The sequence below is a fragment of the Rutidosis leptorrhynchoides genome, chromosome 6 (assembly GCF_046630445.1).
Source record: "Rutidosis leptorrhynchoides isolate AG116_Rl617_1_P2 chromosome 6, CSIRO_AGI_Rlap_v1, whole genome shotgun sequence".
In the NCBI taxonomy this organism is placed as follows: domain Eukaryota; kingdom Viridiplantae; phylum Streptophyta; class Magnoliopsida; order Asterales; family Asteraceae; genus Rutidosis; species Rutidosis leptorrhynchoides.
The window spans coordinates 275,902,507-275,923,389 of record NC_092338.1 but is presented as its reverse complement, the minus strand read 5'-3'; positions in this window follow the sequence as shown (position 1 = coordinate 275,923,389).

Here is a 20,883-nt window from a genome sequence, read left to right as displayed (position 1 = left end):
TGACCTCTATATGGGACGTTTTTCAAAGACTGCATTCATTTTTAAAACAACCATAACCTTTATTTTATCAATAAAGGTTTCAAAAGCATTACGTAGATTATCAAATAATGATAATCTAAAATATACTGTTTACACACGACCATTACATAATGGTTTACAATAGAAATATATTACATCGACATATGTTTCTTAAATGCAGTTTTTACACAATATCATACAAACATGGACTCCAAATCTTGTCCTTATTTTAGTATGCAACAGCGGAAGCTCTTAGTATTCACCTGAGAATAAACATGCTTTAAACGTCAACAAAAATGTTGGTGAGTTATAGGTTTAATCTATATATATATATATATATATATATATATATATATATATATATATATATATATATATATATATATATATATATATATATATATATATATATATATCAAATCGTAACAATAGACCACAAGATTACATATTTCAATACATATCCCATACATAGAGATAAAAATCATTCATATGGTGAACACCTGGTAATCGACATTAACAAGATGCATATATAAGAATATCCTCATCATTCCGGGACACCCTTCGGATATGATATAAATTTCGAAGTACTAAAGCATCCGGTACTTTGGATGGAGTTTGTTAGGCCCAATAGATCTATCTTTAGGATTCGCGTCAATTAGGGTGTCTGTTCCCTAATTCTTAGATTACCAGACTTAATAAAAAGGGGCATATTCGATTTCGATAATTCAACCATAGAATGTAGTTTCATGTACTTGTGTCTATTTTGTAAATCATTTATAAAACTTGCATGTATTCTCATCCCAAAAATATTAGATTTTAAAAGTGGGACTATAACTCACTTTCACATATTTTTACTTCGTCGGGAAGTAAGACTTGGCCACTGGTAGATTCGCAAACCTATAACAAATATGTACATATATATCAAAGTATATTCAAAATATATTTACAACACTTTTAATACATTTTGATGTTTTAAGTTTATTAAGTCAGCTGTCCTCGTTAGTAACCTACAACTAGTTGTCCAACGTTAGATGTACAGAAAAAAAAATTGATATATATTATCTTGAATCAATCCACGACCCAGTGTATACACGTCTTAGGCTAGATCACAACTCAAAGTATATATATTTTTGGAATCAACCTCAACCCTGTATAGCTAACTCTCACATTACTGCATATAGAGTGTCTATGGTTGTTCCAAATAATATATACACATGGGTCGATATGATATGTCAAAAAATTTGCATACGTGTCTATGGTATCCCAAGATTACATAATATATTAGAATACATGTATAATACAATATAAGTTAGCTAGGATATGATTAATATAGATTTGTTACCAATTTTCACGTTGCTACAACAAGAAAAATTATCCAATCTTGTTTTACCCATAACTTCTTCATTTTAAATCCGTTTTGAGTGAATCAAATTGCTATGGTTTCATATTGAACTCTATTTTATGAATCTAAACAGAAAAAGTATAGGTTTATAGTCAGAAATATAAGTTACAAGTCATTTTTGTAAAGGTAGTCATTTCAGTCGAAAGAACGACGTCTAGATGACCATTTTAGAAAACATACTTCCACTTTGAGTTTAATCATGATTTTTGGATATAGTTTCATGTTCATAAGAAAAATCATTTTCCCAAAAGAACAACTTTTAAATCAAAGTTTATCATAGTTTTTAATTAACTAACCCAAAACAGCCCGCGGTGTTACTACCACGACGTATGTCCGGTTTTACAGTGTTCTTCATGTTTCCAGGTTTTAAATCATTAAGTTAGCATATCATATAGATATAGAAAATGTGTTTAGTTGATTTTAAAAGTCAAGTTAGAAGGATTAACTTTTGTTTGCGAACAAGTTTAGAATTAACTAAACTATGTTCTAGTGATTACAAGTTTAAACCTTCGAATAAGATAGCTTTATATGTATGAATCGAATGATGTTATGAACATCATTACTACCTCAAGTTTTCTGGATAAAGCTACTAGAAATAAGAAAAATGGATCTAGCTTCAAAGGATCCTTGGATGGCTTGAAAGTTCTTGAAGCAGAATCATGACACGAAAACAAGTTCAAGTAAGATTTCCACTCGAAATAAGATTGTTATAGTTATAGAAATTGAATCAAAGTTTGAATATGAGTATTACCTTGTATTAGAAATATATCTTACTTTAAATAATAAAGATTTCTTGAGGTTAGATGATCACTCTACAAGATTGGAAGTAAGCTAGCAAACTTGGAAGTATTCTTGATTTTATGAAACTAGAACTTGTAGAATTTATGAAGAACTCTTAGAACTTGAAGATAGAACTTGAGAGAGATCAATTAGATGAATAAAATTGAAGAATGAAAGTGTTTTTAGGTGTTTTTGGTCATTGGTGTATGGATTAGATATAAAGGATATGTAATTTTGTTTTCATGTAAATAAGTCATGAATGATTACTCATATTTTTGTAATTTTATGAGATATTTCATGCTAGTTGCCAAATGATGTTTCCCACATGTGTTAGGTGACTCACATGGGCTGCTAAGAGATGATCATTGGAGTGTATATACCAATAGTACATACATCTAAAAGCTGTGTATTGTACGAGTATGAATACGGGTGCATACAAGTAGAATTGTCGATGAAACTGAACGAGGATGTAATTGTAAGCATTTTTGTTAAGTAGAAGTATTTTAATAAGTGTCTTGAAGTCTTTCAAAAGTGTATGAATACATATTAAAACACTACATGTATATACATTTTAACTGAGTCGTTAAGTCATCGTTAGTCGTTACATGTAAGTGTTGTTTTGAAACCTTTAGGTTAACGATCTTGTTAAATGTTCTTAACCCATTGTTTATTAAATCAAATGAGATGTTAAATTATTACATTATCATGATATCATGATGTATTAATATATCTTAATATGATATATATACATTAAATATCGTTACAACGATAATCGTTACATATATGTCTCGTTTCAAAATCATTAAGTTAGTAGTCTTGTTTTTACATATGTAGTTCATTGCTAATATACTTAATAATATGTTTACTTATTATAATATCATGTTAACTATATATATATCTGTATATATGTCATCATATAGTTTTTACAAGTTTTAACGTTCGTGAATCGCCGGTCAACTTGGGTGGTCAATTGTCTATATGAAACCTATTTCAATTAATCAAGTCTTAACAAGTTTGATTGCTTAACAGGTTGAAAACACTTAATCATGTAAATAACAATTTTATAAATGTTTTAGTCCCACTTTTAAAAGTGAGTTATAGTCCCACTTTTAAAATCTAATATTTTTGGGATGAGAATACATGCAGTTTTATAAATGTTTTACGAAATAGACACAAGTAATCAAAACTACATTCTATGGTTGAATTATTAAATCGAATATGCCCCGTTTAGCTTGGTATCCTAAGAATTAGGGAACTGGCCCCTAATTGACGCGAATCCTTTAGGTAGATCTACGGGAACTAACAACCCCAATTCTGTAATTTGGAATGCTTTAGTACTTCTAGTTTATCATGTCCGATGGGTGTCCCGGAATAATGGGAATATTCTATATGCATCTTGTTAATTTCGGTTACCAGGTGTTCACCATATGAATGATTTTTGTCTCTATGCAGTTTGCGAAATGCCTGATATGAGATGTGTTATAAAAATGAAATCTTGTGGTCTATTATTATGATTTGATAATATATAGGTGACCTATAACTTACTAATATTTTTGTTGACGTTTTAAGCATGTTTATTCTCAGGTGATTATTAAGAGCTTCCTTTGTTGCATACTAAAATAAGGACAGGATTTGGAGTCCATGCTTGTATGATATTGTGTAAAAACTGCATTCAAGAAACTTATTTCGATGTAATATATTTTTATTGTAAACCATTATGTAATTGTCGTGTGTAAAAGGAATATTTTAGATTATCATTATTTGATAATCTATGTAATTCTTTTTAAACCTTTATCGATAAAATAGAAGTTATGGTTGTTTTAAAAATGAATGCAGTCTTTGAAAAACGTCTCATATAGAGGTCAAAACCTCGCGACGAAATCAATTAATATGGAATGTTTATAATCTATATGAACGGGATATTTCGGTTGGTATCAGAGCGTTGGTCTTAGAGAACCAGAAATTGCATTAGTGTGTGTCTAACCGAGTTTGTTAGGATGTATTAGTGAGTCTGGACTTCGACCGTGTTTTCTTTAAGAACGATTGCTTAACACTTTTTGTTGGAAACTATATATTATTAACATGTAAATATTATATGATATATTAATATCTTAACGTGTTTGATATTGTGTGATAGATGTCTACCTCTAGTATAAATCTCATCGACTCACTTTATAATAATGAAGAGTCGAATATATTTTGGGAAGATTCACAAATTCCCGAAGAGGAATCGGAAGAAGAGGAACCGGAAGAAGAGGTTTCGGAGGAGAAAATATTAGGAACCACAGAAAAACAGATAAATAAAAGAAAATCCTCAACCAATGGACCAAAGTTAATAATGATCAATGGTGTTTCCACCGAGGAAGCAAAATATTGGGAAGATTACCAATTTTTTTATGAATCGGATCCCGATGAGGATTCCGATGATGTTATAGAAATTACCTCGACCCAATTTGAAAAAGAAAAAGAAAATAATAAGGGAAAGGGCATCAAAATAGAGAAACCTGATTCCAACCCCGATGAACTCTATATGTATCGTCAACACCCGTATTTCTTAAGTTGTAACAATAACCCAGGAACCTCTAAGCCACCAGGTTTTTCTAAACCATTTGTGAAAACAACGGCTCGTATTAGAGGAACATCATATATCCCTAGAAAATTAGCAAAATGAAACAGGTCCGAAGAAGAAGAAACTAGTGAGTCGGAATAAAGAGTTGTAATCATGAGGTGTAAAATATGTAAAATAAGTGTGCTTGTACTTTTCTTGTTGTATGTTGTAACAACCCAAACCGTAACCGACCGAACACGACGAAATTGCAAACAAAAAAAATTTTCTGGTGCAGACCATCTGCGCGGCGCGCCAGATGGCCGCGCGGCGCGCCAAATCGCCTGGACAGCCCGCTGTCCCCGGAAGTCTATTTAACGAAAATGTTTGACTAGTTCCCGACCTTTTTAGCCAAAACGCTTTTAACCATACATTCATATATGTAAAACTAGCACATAACTAAGGTTTGAGCGAGTTTTACAAAGTGGGGCCCACACGTGCCCAAAACGCCACTAAGTTTAAAATACAATGTTTAATACAAATTAGAGTTTCGACCACGAAAAGTTTCATTGCCAAACGATACAACGAGCATGGTGTTTGGGGTTAAACTACCCAAATCTCGGTCACACTCCAAAATCATCACATCCCAAAAGCGTCACTAAACAAGACGGGATCTCTAATCCAACCGGATGCCCTTACCCTTGTCCACACCGGAACCTATAAAAAATAGTGAACAACGAGAGGGTAAGCAAAGCTTAGTGAGTAAAACATATATATACATGCATATACAACTTACCCACACGCATCCACGATATCAAATAACACATGACAAATCTCGATAAGCAAGCTAGTATCACCAAACGTATCACTAGCAATAATCATAGCATAAATACTCATAACAATAATCAAATGCTAGTATGAACAACAATAAATCATGGTTAACCAATCTCTTCGCTAGGGAACGACTTCGCGAAACAAGTCATCGATGTTCATAACATTCGTTAGCTTCCAAAAACGGCTATGGCATGCTAACCCCCCGAGGTGTTCCAAAAACGGCTATGGCATCACCCCTCAAGTGTTCCAAAAACGGCTATGGCATCACTTGCTCAATGTGAGTAGAACACGGCTATTACTCACGCTTTCGTACACCAACACGGCTATGTGTACGGGTAACTCAAATAACAACGTGGGAGTAAAACACGGCTATTACTCGCCACTAAATGCACAAACACGGCTATGTGCCTTAGTACAAAACATGGACTAATACGGCTAAGTCCCACAACCTTGGTCACAAAACGGCTATGTGACACCATCAACACGGTACATAAATCATATACATACATATATAGATATTCCACTCACCTTATGCCGTCGGTGATTACTAAACCAAGCTTGAATTCCGAGGTAACGTACCTATTTCACAAGCACATAATCAATCAATCGACTTGGCCTAAACTCATAACACACATCATCCTAGGTCATCTTGACCCATTTTGACACTTAACCCTAATTTGGGTCATTCTTACCAAAAACCCTAACTCTTGGCACTCAAGGCCTTCATACACTTTAAATCACTAGATTTTAACACAAAACACTAACGTTAACCAATCTTGGTCCATTTTGACCCGTTTGACTCAATAAAAGTCAATACACCCATTTTGGGTCATTTATACCCAAATCACACCCATTTACACTTCCCTAAGGTGTTCTAGCAAATTATTAGCCAATTAGGGTTTCATAACAACAATTAACACTTCCAAAACCCTAGTTAACTCAATATTGAGTCTATATGACCCAAATTACCCAAGAATACCCAAATTAACCAAAAGTGGGTTTTATGTCCACCTTTGACTCAACCCTAGCCCTAAATCGAATTAAACAAAGGAATTAAGATTAGAGCATACCACAACTACCAAAACGAAGATAATGACGAGATGAACAACTTTAGAACTTGGGCTTTAGCAAGAAACCCTCTCCTTCCTCTTCAAAGTGAGCTTTCCCTCTCTAAAACTCACTCTCTCACTAAAATAAATTGGGAGGTGATAAGGTTGGTGAACAAGGGAGTAAATGAGCTCCCAAACTACTGAACCAAGCATTAAACTCGGCCTTGATGTGAAATTACCAAAATACCCCCAAAATATCTAATTTACAAAGAGAAAGGGATCTGTCACAGACAGTTGGCGCGGCGCGCCACAAGGCCGCGCGGCGCGCAACCCTGCCAGTTCAGCTCCTTTTGTATTTTTAAATACACGCAACAGAACCCCGTTTCAAGTACCGTACATTACACTTATATACACTTATGTACACTATAAATAATCGGGTCTTACAACTCTTCCCCACTTATTCGGATTGCGACCTCGCAATCCATGCCGCATGACAAGCGGGAAGATAAACCAACACAAACTCTTCAGGTTCCCAAGTGAACTCGGAACCCTTATTCCGCCGCCATTGAACTTTAAAAGTCCTAACCTCCTTATGCCTCAACCTCTTGACCTTTTCATCAAGTATTGCAATTGGCTCTTCAACATACTCCAACTTATTGTTTAGCTCAATTTCATCTAAAGGCATCCATGAAGAATCATCCGCAAGGCATTTACGGAGGTGAGAAACATGAAACGTGTTATGGATCCCCGCAAGCTCTTCGGGCAATTCCAATCGATATGCAACTTCACCAACACGAGCTAAAACTTTAAACGGTCCAATAAACCGAGGACCTAACTTTCCCCGTTTTCGAAATCGGATAATACCCTTCCATGGCGAAACCTTAAGCATAACCATGTCGCCCTCTTGGAATTCGATCGTTCGTCTACGTTTATCGGCATACGACTTTTGCCTATCTTGAGCCTTCTTCAAATGTTCTCGTATAGTATCAATCTTGTTATTCGTTTCAAGAACCAAATCGGTACTCCCGATTTCCCTTTGTCCCACTTCTCCCCAACAAATGGGAGTTCGACATCTTCGACCATAAAGCATCTCGTACGGTGGCATCCCGATACTAGTATGAAAACTATTATTGTACGAAAATTCCACCAAAGGTAGATGCTCATCCCAACTACCACCGAAATCGATAATGCACGCCCGTAACATATCTTCCAAAGTTTGGTTCGTACGTTCGGTTTGACCGTCCGTTTGAGGATGATACGCCGTGCTCAACTTTAATTGTGTACCCATATCTTCATGAAACTTTTCCCAAAATCGAGATGTAAAACGGGTATCTCGATCCGAAATAATAGATATAGGAACGCCATGTCGCGAGACCACTTCCTTGATAAACAACTTAGCCAAGGCCTCCGACGATATTGCTTCTTTAATGGGAAGAAACAAAGCGCTTTTCGTCAACCGGTCCACGATCACCCAAATCGAATCATATTGAGTTCTCGCCGTCTTAGGTAATTTAGTGATGAAATCCATGGTAATGTGCTCCCATTTCCACTTCGGGATTTCTAACGGTTGCAACTTACCATACGGCTTTTGATGCTCGGCTTTAACTTGCAAACAAGTAACACATCGTTCGACGTATTTTACAACATCGCGTTTCATGCCCGGCCACCAATAATCTTTCTTCAAGTCATGATACATTTTCGTCGCGCCCGGATGAATGGAATATTTCGACTTATGTGCTTCATCGAGTAGCACCCGTCGGTAATCACCCGTCTTAGGCACCCACACCCTTCCTTGAAAGGACAACAAACCCCGCGGACCCATAGTAATAAACTCCGATTGGCCCACAATTCGTTCCGTGTGCTTATCGTGAACATAAGCCTCTATTTGGTCTTCACCCATCTTTTCAAGAAAGTCGTTAGTGATAATCAAACGTAACGATGTTATACGTATCGCCGGATGTTGAGTCTTTCGACTTAACGCATCCGCGACCACATTCGCCTTACCCGGATGGTAAAGTATCTCACAATCATAATCTTTCACCACATCCATCCATCTACGTTGACGATAATTCAAATCCCTTTGAGTAAAAAGGTGTTTCAAATTCTTATGATCCGAATATATCGTACACTTGACACCATACAAGTAGTGGCGCCAAATTTTCAACGCATGCACAACCGCCGCCATTTCAAGATCATGAGTCGGGTACCTCGTTTCGTGTTCCTTTAATTGTCGAGAGGCATAAGCAATGACTTTACCCCTTTGCATAAGAACGCACCCGAGCCCATTTAAGGAAGCATCACAATAAACCACCATGTCTTCGACGCCTTCCGGTAACACTAACACCGGAGCTTGACACAACTTCTCTTTCAATAATTGAAAAGCAATTTCTTGCTCGTTTTCCCAATTGAACTTAGCACTCTTCCTCGTCAACTTTGTTAATGGAGAAGCAATCTTAGAAAAGTCTTGGATAAACCGACGATAATAACCGGCCAATCCGAGAAAACTTCGGATCTCCGTGGGCGTAGTCGGTCGTCCCCAACTCTTCACCGTCTCAATCTTCCCCGGATCCACTTGGATACCGCTTTCGTTCACAATGTGACCAAGGAATTGAACCTCCCTTAGCCAAAATTCACATTTAGAGAACTTTGCATACAACTTCTCTTTTCTTAGCGTCTTCAAAACTTCACGTAAGTGACGTTCATGTTCGTGCATACTTTTCGAGTAGACTAGTATGTCGTCAATGAATACAATAACCGACTTGTCCAACATAGGTTGGCACACCCGGTTCATAAGATCCATGAATGCCGCCGGTGCATTCGTAAGACCAAAAGGCATAACCGCAAACTCATAATGCCCATAACGCGTTCGGAAAGCCGTTTTCTCAATGTCTTCCTCACGGACCCGCATTTGATGATAGCCGGACCGTAGATCGATCTTAGAGAAATACGTTGCGCCTTGGAGTTGATCAAAAAAATCGTCGATCCTAGGTAGTGGATAACGATTCTTGATCGTCACTTTATTCAACTCACGGTAATCAATGCACATACGCATACTACCGTCTTTCTTCTTCACAAATAAGACCGGAGCGCCCCATGGCGAAGCACTCGGTCGGATAAAACCCTTCTCGAGCAATTCTTGAATTTGATTCAATAACTCTTGCATCTCCGTTGGTGCTAAACGATAAGGAGTTTTAGCAATGGGGGTAGCCCCCGGAACCAACTCGACGCGAAATTCGACTTGTCTTTCCGCCGGGACACCCGGTAACTCATCCGGAAAGACATCTTCAAACTCATTAACTACCGGAATTTCACGAATAGGTGGTGGCTCATTACGAGTATCAACAACATAAGCAAGGAAAGCCATGCCACCGGTAACAACGGAACGACGTGCCCGTGCAAAAGTGCATATCGGCACCGGTCTTCTTCTCTTATCGCCATGAATAATCATTTCTCCCCCACTTGGGGTCTTCACACGAATATACTTATCATGGCATGCAATATTGGCTCTATAACGATCGAGCCAATCCATACCAACAACGATATCAAAGTCGCCCAAGGTCATTGGAATAAGATCAATTTTAAAAGTTTCGGCACCAAAAACAACATCACAATTTTTACACACATCAACCACTAGCACCGTCTTGCCGTCCGCTATTTCGACTTCTACCGGACGACTTAACTTAGCTAGCGGGCTATCAAGTTTAGGCACAAATTTAGGAGACACAAACGACAAATTTGCACCGCTATCAAAAAGAATCCTTGCCGGATTAGAATTAACCATGAAAGTACCTGAAACAACTTCGTTGGATTGTTTGGCTTCCTCGTTCGTCATCAAGTAGTTTCGCCCTCTAGCCGACCCCGCCCCCTTCTCAATCTTCTTAACATGATCATTATTCAACTCGGGGCATTCCGGCCTCTTGTGCCCCACTTTACCGCAATTAAAACACGTAACCGTCTTGACCGTGCATTCACGGGCGTAATGACCCGACTTCCCACAATTAAAACAAGTGGGCGCAAAAGTACCCGTGCCACCTTTCTTCACACTATTAACGCTCTCGGTGCCTTTCTTAGACTTCTTGTTTGAAAAATTCGAATAGCTCGAACCTTCAAACTTCCTTTTCGAGAAAACAAAATCACTCTTCCTAGGCACCTCCGGCTCAAAACCCCGAGCCAACTCAAACAATTCATCGAAAGTCTTAGCCATACCCCGGCTAATCTTGCTCTTGTAGTCGGCATTCAAAGTACGATAAAAATCTTTCATAAGCTTATGATCATCACCCACATACTCCGGGCAAAAACGAGTCTTTGCCAAGAATGTAGACTTGAGGGTAACTAAATCCATGGAACCTTGTTGCAAATGATGCAACTCGTCCCGAATTCGATCAAGATCGGATGAAGTTCGGTATTCCTTGAAAAACTCTTTCTTGAACTCCTCCCACGTCAAGCCCATGCATTGCTCCTCGCCATACAAATTGATTTTATCATCCCACCACAACTTGCCTTCTTCACGTAACATGCTAGACCCAAACCTCGCCTTCTTCTCGGGAGGACACTCCGCGGTACGGAAGGCCCCCTCGATGTCCGAAATCCAACAAGTACTTTTCAACGGATCCCTCACCCCATTAAACGTCGGAGGTTGAGTATCCTTGAAATTTTTGTAGTGGAAGTCTCTCTTTCCATCGCCCCCTTCACCTCGAGGATAAACGTTTCTAGCATCAAGGGCCTCTTCAATAGTGGCCTTCAATCGTTCATTTATCATTTCGGTCACTTGCCCATCGACCGACTCTTGGAAGACCCTTCGGACATCCGCAAGAAAATCCGATTTCAACTTCTTAAAGACGGCCTCGACCTTGGTCGAGAACTCGGCGTCTTCACTTGTACTCCCGTTTTCATGATCAGGACCGTTTCTCGTCTTCATTCTATAAAACGAATTAGGTTAAACCATGAAACGAAAGGACAATTATACCCAATTACATACGTATACACCACACTACCCCATCTTGCTCAACAATCGTCGTACATTGCTTGTTTGACCCGATTTGCACCCGTAGTAATGGTAGCTAGTCATTACCACGCAAGCACGTCGCGCTAACTCGCTAGTACAACGTCCATCTCGCTCGATGATTGCTAAACACAACACAAACAAATAGCGCATGATTAGTTCACATAAACCTATGCACTAATCATACCGATCCGACCCAAAGTCCTACAAGTCCCGCATAAACACGCACACAAAGTCTAAGTCTAGGCGCCTATCTCAAGTCACCTAAATCCCTTAGACCATGCTCTGATACCACTTGTAACAACCCAAACCGTAACCGACCGAACACGACGAAATTGCAAACAAAAAAAAATTTTCTGGTGCAGACCATCTGCGCGGCGCGCGAGATGGCCGCGCGGCGCGCCAAATCGCCTGGACAGCCCGCTGTCCCCGGAAGTCTATTTAACGAAAATGTTTGACTAGTTCCCGACCTTTTTAGCCAAAACGCTTTTAACCATACATTCATATATGTAAAACTAGCACATAACTAAGGTTTGAGCGAGTTTTTCAAAGTGGGGCCCACACGTGCCCAAAACGCCACTAAGTTTAAAATACAATGTTTAATACAAATTAGAGTTTCGACCACGAAAAGTTTCATTGCCAAACGATACAACGAGCATGGTGTTTGGGGTTAAACTACCCAAATCTCGGTCACACTCCAAAATCATCACATCCCAAAAGCGTCACTAAACAAGACGGGATCTCTAATCCAACCGGATGCCCTTACCCTTGTCCACACCGGAACCTATAAAAAATAGTGAACAACGAGAGGGTAAGCAAAGCTTAGTGAGTAAAACATATATATACATGCATATACAACTTACCCACACGCATCCACGATATCAAATAACACATGACAAATCTCGATAAGCAAGCTAGTATCACCAAACGTATCACTAGCAATAATCATAGCATAAATACTCATAACAATAATCAAATGCTAGTATGAACAACAATAAATCATGGTTAACCAATCTCTTCGCTAGGGAACGACTTCGCGAAACAAGTCATCGATGTTCATAACATTCGTTAGCTTCCAAAAACGGCTATGGCATGCTAACCCCCCGAGGTGTTCCAAAAACGGCTATGGCATCACCCCTCAAGTGTTCCAAAAACGGCTATGGCATCACTTGCTCAATGTGAGTAGAACACGGCTATTACTCACGCTTTCGTACACCAACACGGCTATGTGTACGGGTAACTCAAATAACAACGTGGGAGTAAAACACGGCTATTACTCGCCACTAAATGCACAAACACGGCTATGTGCCTTAGTACAAAACATGGACTAATACGGCTAAGTCCCACAACCTTGGTCACAAAACGGCTATGTGACACCATCAACACGGTACATAAATCATATACATACATATATAGATATTCCACTCACCTTATGCCGTCGGTGATTACTAAACCAAGCTTGAATTCCGAGGTAACGTACCTATTTCACAAGCACATAATCAATCAATCGACTTGGCCTAAACTCATAACACACATCATCCTAGGTCATCTTGACCCATTTTGACACTTAACCCTAATTTGGGTCATTCTTACCAAAAACCCTAACTCTTGGCACTCAAGGCCTTCATACACTTTAAATCACTAGATTTTAACACAAAACACTAACGTTAACCAATCTTGGTCCATTTTGACCCGTTTGACTCAATAAAAGTCAATACACCCATTTTGGGTCATTTATACCCAAATCACACCCATTTACACTTCCCTAAGGTGTTCTAGCAAATTATTAGCCAATTAGGGTTTCATAACAACAATTAACACTTCCAAAACCCTAGTTAACTCAATATTGAGTCTATATGACCCAAATTACCCAAGAATACCCAAATTAACCAAAAGTGGGTTTTATGTCCACCTTTGACTCAACCCTAGCCCTAAATCGAATTAAACAAAGGAATTAAGATTAGAGCATACCACAACTACCAAAACGAAGATAATGACGAGATGAACAACTTTAGAACTTGGGCTTTAGCAAGAAACCCTCTCCTTCCTCTTCAAAGTGAGCTTTCCCTCTCTAAAACTCACTCTCTCACTAAAATAAATTGGGAGGTGATAAGGTTGGTGAACAAGGGAGTAAATGAGCTCCCAAACTACTGAACCAAGCATTAAACTCGGCCTTGATGTGAAATTACCAAAATACCCCCAAAATATCTAATTTACAAAGAGAAAGGGATCTGTCACAGACAGTTGGCGCGGCGCGCCACAAGGCCGCGCGGCGCGCAACCCTGCCAGTTCAGCTCCTTTTGTATTTTTAAATACACGCAACAGAACCCCGTTTCAAGTACCGTACATTACACTTATATACACTTATGTACACTATAAATAATCGGGTCTTACATATGTAAAATTCCTTTTATTATTTGATAATTATCTTTTACGAATCTAATTCTCGTCTGTTTTACAGTATAAAAACACAATGGACATTAAGGATAGACAACCAAAAATTTTAGAAGACCTATCCGGGTACATGATTGATGAAATCTTGTCTAAAGTCGGTCAGAATTCATCGGCACAATTATTTACGGCTAAATTAGTGTGTAGAACATTTGATGAACGTTCCAGGCATGGCTTAGTTTATAAAAGGCTTTCAATTGATGAACATCCCGCCTTTTTCCGTTTACTTTTTCGTTTAACTATTTAAATTCTGTTATATGATTATGACATCCCTCGTTAATTTGCGTTTTAAAAATATCTCGTTTAGGTAATTCATGCACCCGCAACCGAACTCGAGGGACTAGTTTCGCCAAAGAGCCAAAGAGGTGACTAACTTGTGACTAGTCACCCCACCACCTATCTTTTTCATTTTCATTTTCCTTTTCTTCTTCTACTTCCACATTTTCTTTCAATTCTCCATTTTGAAGTATCGTCATCTAAATCCAAGCTAGCGGGTGTCTTGCAAAACAAATTACATATTTGGAATCCTTGCAACTTCCTCTTCGATTCCATACCGACTTTATTACATTTGGGTAAATTTCTAAAATCACTAGATTTGTTGTTCTTGATGTTTTTAACTTATAAAGTTGTTAATTAGTGTCTATGGCTCAAGTATAACATGAATATATGATTTATATGTTCGATTTTGTTATTTGAAGTAACTAGCATGAACATAAACTTTGGTGTGTTTGATTTGGTGATTTGGTTGATTGAATGATGTTAAACGCCATAAATGCATGTATTAAATGTGTTCCTAACATCACTAGCTTCAATTTCATGTGTAGGTTGCTTGAGAAAACTCCATAAACTTGATTAGTGATTTTGGTGAATTTGGGTTAGGGTTTGATAAGCTTTAAAATGAATATTTGATGCATTGAATGCCATGAATTATTGTTAGTAAGTAGTTAGTTGTATTGTATGCTCGATTACCTACAAAACGGCATGTTGTATGTATGCATTAAATGCCCGAATCATAAATGTGCACTTATCAAATTTGAGTATTAAATGTGTGCATTAATTGATCATTTACTTTAGAAAGCTGATTGTTACAAATAACGTTTTTGGTTGGTGAAATGTATTTAGTTATGTTCTTTGTCAAATTACCTTTCTAACGATATAAGATACGAGTTCTAAGTATTATCGGTTTGCGAGTTATGCTTGAAAGTGTTTTGAATTAAGACTTGGACATTTGAGACTGACCAGGTACCAGCTCCCGTGTATTGTCGCGGTGCGGCAATCCTGGGTCGCGGCGCGGCCTAAGCCGTGTTCAGGTTCTGACCTACATGTCAATTATATGAAAAATGTTTGGCACCCTATGGACCTCCGATTCACATGAGACTTGTTCTAACATGTTTATATATGAATAAAAACCTCAGAAAAATAGTTCGGGACCCGACCCGAACGTGTTGACTTTTTCGTTGACTTTGACCGACCAAAGTTTGAATTTTGTTCAAACTTAACCAAATGATTATGCAACCTTCCTAACTTGTTTCTATACTTGTATCTTGCATGAAACTTGACAATTTGATTCACATGCTACATAATCGAGTCGTAATGAGCCATAGGACTAATTGAACATCTTTGACCTATCGGGTTTACCGTTATTGATACGACCTATTTGTTTAGGTCAAAACTAGCACTATCCTTCGCACACGTTACTTTGTGAAGTACTTTTCATACGTGCACTCAAGGTGAGATCATAGTCCCATCTTTCGAACAACTTTTATGCTTTAAACTATGGGATGAGAAACATATACGTATCATACTTTTACACTTTGAACACAAGTACGAAAACGAACATTCCACGTACGGGTTTGAACGAAAATCCTCAATTCAATTATCATTAGTTACACTTGCAGGGTGTAAACGTGAACTTATATTATGTGATCACATGGGCTTGACGAGCCTCATTCGGACGGTTCGCTACCGTTAGCGGATGAAATATATTTTCGGGTCTAGTGTATGTTCTAACACTACGCAAAGGGTGCAAAACAGTTAAGTTTGATAATTGGGTGCCCGCGAAACAAATAACAACTTTGGAATGCAAATGATTTAGATAATCATATTATATTAAATCTTGTGGTTCAAATGCAACGTTTACTAAAACACCTATGATTTCACCAACGTTTTCGTTGACAGTTTTCTATATATTTTCTCAGGTCCTTGAAAACTACTTGATACATGCTTCCGCACTCTTTTTGATACTTTCTTGGATGTCGAGTATACATGCATAGTTGGAGCGTCTTTTGACTACTTTAAATTGTGTCACATAGGTTTCATTCGTACGTTAAACATTGTAATGTAACTAGTCTTTTGAACTACATTTGTAAACTTGAAACATCCTTTTTCTTATGAAATGAATGCGACATATTTTGGTCAAACGTCATGATAAAGACTTATGACCACGCAACGGGACCTAAGTAGTCTGCACCGTCAACATGATTTGGTCGGATCGCTACAGATGGTATCAGAGCATTGGTTGTAGGGATTTAGAGTTCATTGGTGTCGACCCCGAGTGATAGGGTACATTGGTGAGTCTAGACTACAACCGGCATATAGACTTGAAGTAGGAATTACTTGACTACTTGTTCATTATACTCGAACTCGTCTATCATATCTAATTCTTATTCAACCTTAATCTCACGTTACTTGATTTAATTGACGCGCCACCTTGACTATATGAATTAGTGTTAAATGCACATATGAATTAGGGTAATATAATTTCCGGGATTATATTACGGTGACTCATACGAACATTCCGACATTATGACATAAAGAATTTAAGGAGAGTCAAGGAAAATTTCTCTCTCCTTATTCCATATCATGGTTAGTATTATTAAGAATACTAATCAACGGTATTCTTGTGTTTTGAAGGAACAATGCCTCCTCATCGTGTGCCACGCCATGAGACTCCCGAACAAGCACTACAACGAATGATAGCTGCCGCCGTGGAAGCGGCCATGGCCGATCACTCCTCCAACAATAACAACAACCACAACAACAATCAAGGGGCCAGTAACTCAAGCGAAGGGTGCTCCTACAAAGCCTTCATGGGGTGCAAACCTCACACTTTTGATGGAACCGGGGGACAGGTTGTGCTCACTCGATGGTTCGAACAAACAGAAGCCGTTTTTAGCATAAGCGGTTGTCGGGACCAAGATAAAGTCAAATATTCCACCCGCACCTTTGCCGGTATCGCCCTCACGTAGTGGAACACGTATGTACAATCGGTGGGTACCGATGAAGCTCACGCCCTCTCTTGGGCCGATTTGAGAGAAAGGATGATCGTCGAATTTTTCCCTCGTGAAGAAACCTGAAAGCTCGAACAAGATCTAAGAATTTTAAAGGCGGTCGGAAACGATCTCAAGGCCTACAATCAATGATACGTCTAGCTATCCTTGATGTGTCCCAACCTCGTGAACCCCGAATCTCAAAGGGTTGAACTCTATATGGATGGTCTTCCAAAGAGCATCAAACAAGGAGTGATGTCATCCAAACCCGCTAACCTATAACAAGCTTTGAACATGGCCTGCCAATTGATCGAAACGGTTGACGAAATCGTAGTTCTGAGACTTAAGGCCGAGGATAAATCGGGCGGCAACAAAAGAAAATGGGAAGCCCCCCAATCAAGCAACAACTACAACAACAACTTCACCAGAAAGCCTTTCACCTCCGACGCCAAGAAAAGTTATGGCGGAAATAAACCCTTTTGCAACAAATGCCACAAACACCACTATGGTGAATGTAGCAATCTATTTTGCCACCAGTGCTAAAGGGGTGGTCATGTGGCCAACGATTGTAGAAGTGCCACCCCCATCGCTCAAAAGGTGCCCAATGCACCAAAACCGGGTACTTGTTATGAATGTGGCCAAACGGGTCATTTTAGAAATGCGTGTCCAAAGAAGAAAGCCAACACCAATACGTGCAGACGAGCTTTCAACATCAACACCAAGGAAGCCCGAGATGACAATGAATTAGTCACGGGTACGTTTCTCCTCAACAACACTTATGTTACTTGTTTATTCGATTCGGGTGCCGATAAGAGTTTTGTATCCAAGACTTTGACTCATTCTTTTAATACTCCACTACTTCCACTAGATACCACTTATACCATTGAAGTGGCCAACGGAAAACTATTGAGTGCCGACACATATTACCGGGGGTGTACGATAAACATTTTGGGTAATGAGTTTGAAATTGACTTGATACCCATGGAACTAGGAAGCTTCGATGTAATAATCGGTATGAATTTGCTAGCCAAAATGAAATCTCACATCCTTTGTGATCTTAATGCAATCCGAATTCCTATCGAGAATGGTGAACCTTTGATCGTCTATGGCGATAAGAGTTGCACCGGACTCAACCTCGTTTCATGCATTAAAGTTAGAAAACTACTCCATAAGGGTTGTTTTGCGATCCTTGCTCACGTTAAGAAAGTCGAGTTCGATGAGAAGCACATCGATGATGTGCCAATTGTTAGTGACTATTCCGATGTATTTCCCGACGAATTGTCGGGTCTTCCACCTCATCGACCGGTTGAATTCCAAATCGATCTTATTCCGAGAGCCGCGCCCATAGCATGTGCACCATATAGACTCGCTCTATCCGAAATGCAAGAATTGCAAAGTCAAATCCAAGAACTACTTGATCGTAGTTTTATCCAACCTAGCCATTCACCTTGGGGTGCTCCGATTTTGTTTGTTAAAAAGAAAGACGGATCCCTACGAATGTGCATTGATTATCGTAAACTAAACAAATTGACGGTTAAGAACCGATATCCTCTTCCTCGCATCAATGACCTCTTTGATCAACTACAAGGGTCTTGTGTATATTCAAAAATCGATCTCCGCTCGGATTATCATCAATTAAGGGTTAAGGGGGAAGATGTCTCCAAAACCGCTTTCCGAACTCGTTATGGTAGTTATGAATTCCTTGTCATGCCATTTGGTCTCACTAAAGCACCGGCGGTGTTCATGAATCTTATGAATCGCGTGTGCAAACCGTATCTTGACAAATTCGTTATCGTGTTCATCGATGATATTTTGGTTTATTCTAAAAGCAAAGAAGAACACGAGGAACATCTCCGACTTGTGCTTGAACTTTTAAGACAAGAACGACTCTATGCCAAATTCTCCAAGTGTGAATTTTGGTTAAAGGAAGTTCAATTTCTTGGTCATGTTGTAAGTGACCAAGGTATTAAAGTCGATCCATCAAAAATCGAAGCCATTAGTAAATGGGAGACCCCTACTACTCCTACTCACATTCGTCAATTCTTGGGTCTTGCCGGATACTACCGTAGATATATCAAGGATTTCTCTTTGGTTGCTCGTCCTCTACCCGCTTTGACTCATAAGGGAAAGAAATTCAATTGGGCGACCGAACAATAATTCGCATTTCAAATCTTGAAAACAAAGCTAACCACCGCTCCTATCTTGTCACTTCTCAAAGGCAGTGACGATTTTGTTGTATATTGCGATGCCTCGAAACATGGTTTTGGGTGTGTGTTGATGCAACGAACGAAAGTCATTTCTTATGCTTCTCGACAACTCAAAATTCATGAACGAAACTATACGACACATGATCTCAACTCGGAGCCGTTGTCTTTGCACTTAAAATGTGGAGACACTATCTTTATGGAACCAAGAGTACTATCTTTACCGATCACAAAAGTGTCCAACACATCTTCGATCAAAAGCAACTAAACATGAGACAACGAAGGTGGATTGAAACCTTAAACGATTACGATTGCGAGCTTCGTTACCATCCTGGGAAGGCAAATGTAGTAGCCGATGCCTTAAGTTGAAAAGAAAGAGCGGTGCCTCTTCATGTCCGAGCTTTAAACATCACCATCCACACCAACCTTAATAGCCAAATTCGGGTAGCCCAAGATGAGGCCCTCAAGGATGAAAACGTTTCACACGAGCTTTTAAACATTCTAGTCTCTCGATTCGAAACTAAGGAAACCGGACTCCGATATTTCTCTGGAAGGATTTGGGTGCCTAGTTATGGGGACCTACGAAGTCTTATTTTAGATGAAGCCCATAAGTCACGATACTCGATTCACCCCGGTGCCAATAAGATGTACCATGACCTTAAAGGACAATATTGGTGGCCGAACATCAAAAGGAACGTAGCTACTTATGTTGCCAAGTGTTTGACATGTTCCAAAGTCAAAGCTGAACACCAAAGACCGTCCAGGTTACTTCAACAACCCGAAATTCCGCAATGGAAGTGGGAAAGAATAACGATGGACTTCATCACCAAGTTAGCAAAGACAACGGGCGGTTATGAGACCATTTGGGTTATTGTTAACCGTCTCACCAAATCCGCACACTTTCTCGCTATGAAAGAAACCGACAAAATGGAGAAACTTGCACAACTTTACATCAAGGAGATCGTAGCCCGACACGGTGTACCTTTATCGATTATCTCCGATCGAGATGGCCGTTTTGTTTCTAGATTTTGGCGTACCTTTCAAGAATCGTTGGGAACGCGTTTAGACATGAGCACTGCATATCATCCCCAAACCGATGGACAAAGCGAACGCACAATTCAAACCTTAGAGGACATGTTACGGGGTTGTGTGGTTGATTTTGGAAAAGCTTAGGACAAGCACTTACCTCTCGCCGAGTTCTCTTACAATAATAGTTATCACGCGAGTATTAAAGCCTCACCTTTTGAAGCGTTATATGGCTGAAAATGTCGTTCTCCTCTTTGTTGGGCCCAAGTAGGCGACGTACAAATCACCGGACCCGAACTCATT